Here is a 2,500-nt window from a genome sequence, read left to right as displayed (position 1 = left end):
GACGTCCCTCCTTAGTAAATGATGCAGGACCACATACATAGATGATACATACTGTAAACTGGGGAGGACAGTGTGAACCGCACTCGACCCAGTCACCCTATCTCACAGTCCACTCTGTGTGTAACAAAGCGAAAGCACCAAAGCACTATCGTTCAACAACATCCATTTTATCCTCGCTGCCACAGGACACTATCCAAACAACGACAAGAGGAACGTCACGTCCACTAATAAGACAGAATGTCTCACATCACCCGCAAACAACGCAGCTCAAATCAGCCAGCAACACCCACAGTGGTCCACCCAGTATCAACACAGGACGCAACGCCACGCCACAACACAAAAGGTACAAGTAATAAAATACCCTTTGGCCACACCCCTTATAAAGGCATCGAACCAACCCACCACCTGACACCAGCCAAACGTACATCCTGATTTGACACATCTCTGGCAACCTAACCCACGTTGGCCCTTAACCTAACCCACGTTGGCCCTTAACCTAACCCACGTTGGCCCTTAACCTAACCCACGTTGGCCCTTAACCTAACCCACGTTGGCCCTTAACCTAACCCACGTTGGCCCTTAACCTAACCCACGTTGGCCCTTAACCTAACCCACGTTGGCCCTTAACCTAACCCACGTTGGCCCTTAACCTAACCCACGTTGGCCCTTAACCTAACCCACGTTGGCCCCTAACCTAACCCACGTTGGCCCCTAACCTAACCCACGTTGGCCCCTAACCTAACCCACGTTGGCCCCTAACCTAACCCACGTTGGCCCCTAACCTAACCCACGTTGGCCCCTAACCTAACCCACGTTGGCCCCTAACCTAACCCACGTTGGCCCCTAACCTAACCCACGTTGGCCCCTAACCTAACCCACGTTGGCCCCTAACCTAACCCACGTTGGCCCCTAACCTAACCCACGTTGGCCCCTAACCTAACCCACGTTGGCCCCTAACCTAACCCACGTTGGCCCCTAACCTAACCCACGTTGGCCCCTAACCTAACCCACGTTGGCCCCTAACCTAACCCACGTTGGCCCCTAACCTAACCCACGTTGGCCCCTAACCTAAGTTACGCTGCACCTTAACCTAAGTTACGCTGCACCTTAACCTAAGTTACGCTGCACCTTAACCTAAGTTACGCTGCACCTTAACCTAAGTTACGCTGCACCTTAACCTAAGTTACGCTGCACCTTAACCTAAGTTACGCTGCACCTTAACCTAAGTTACGCTGCACCTTAACCTAACTTACGCTGCACCTTAACCTAACTTACGCTGCACCTTAACCTAACTTACACTGCACCTTAACCTAACTTACACTGCACCTTAACCTAACTTACACTGCACCTTAACCTAACTTACACTGCACCTTAACCTAACTTACACTGCACCTTAACCTAAGTTACACTGCACCTTAACCTAAGTTACACTGCACCTTAACCTAAGTTACACTGCACCTTAACCTAAGTTACACTGCACCTTAACCTAAGTTACACTGCACCTTAACCTAAGTTACACTGCACCTTAACCTAAGTTACACTGCACCTTAACCTAAGTTACACTGCACCTTAACCTAAGTTACACTGCACCTTAACCTAAGTTACACTGCACCTTAACCTAAGTTACACTGCACCTTAACCTAAGTTACACTGCACCTTAACCTAACTTACACTGCACCTTAACCTAACTTACACTGCACCTTAACCTAACTTACACTGCACCTTAACCTAACTTACACTGCACCTTAACCTAACTTACACTGCACCTTAACCTAACTTACACTGCACCTTAACCTAACTTACACTGCACCTTAACCTAACTTACACTGCACCTTAACCTAACTTACACTGCACCTTAACCTAACTTACACTGCACCTTAACCTAACTTACACTGCACCTTAACTGTCACATGTAACGTCACAGGAATGTAGCTTTGCCTAACAGCAACCCTCTGAACATAGTTCACTGCTTGGATCCTCTGGTGTCATGTGTATTTCTTGATGCCATGGTGCGTACCCTCACATAAAGGTCTTTCGAGTGTTGCGTACTTTCTACACAGTCCCGCTAACCACTGGAAGGGTGTACCGCTACAGAACGAATATCGCCCTCCCCTCCTGCCCTTCCAAGCTGGTCGGTCAGGCGTTTGTTTGTGAAATGAGCCTTGCAGCTGTTCAGTTGCATTCGGTTGTCGATGCAGTCAGTGTACGTTGTGGTACGGCCTGTGTGGACTGTCCGCTGATGTACGCGTAACCCACACTGATCATCCGTCGTTACGTACTGAGTGACATAATGTGGCACATGCTTGACCGTACACCGGCTGCGCCCTACAATGGCGAATCATAAGGGCCATATGTTGTGCACGATGCTACTTGTCTCGTCTCCCCATTACAGCGAGATTGCACTGTTGTACGCCGTACAGACATGTGGTAAGTAGGTACGGACGAAAGTATTGCATGTTGGCCCCCCCCCCCCCCTCCTCCCTCTGCCGGGAATCAGCGT

The sequence above is a fragment of the Schistocerca gregaria genome, unplaced genomic scaffold (genome assembly GCF_023897955.1).
Source record: "Schistocerca gregaria isolate iqSchGreg1 unplaced genomic scaffold, iqSchGreg1.2 ptg000996l, whole genome shotgun sequence".
NCBI classification, from domain to species: domain Eukaryota; kingdom Metazoa; phylum Arthropoda; class Insecta; order Orthoptera; family Acrididae; genus Schistocerca; species Schistocerca gregaria.
This window is presented reverse-complemented; position numbering follows the sequence as displayed.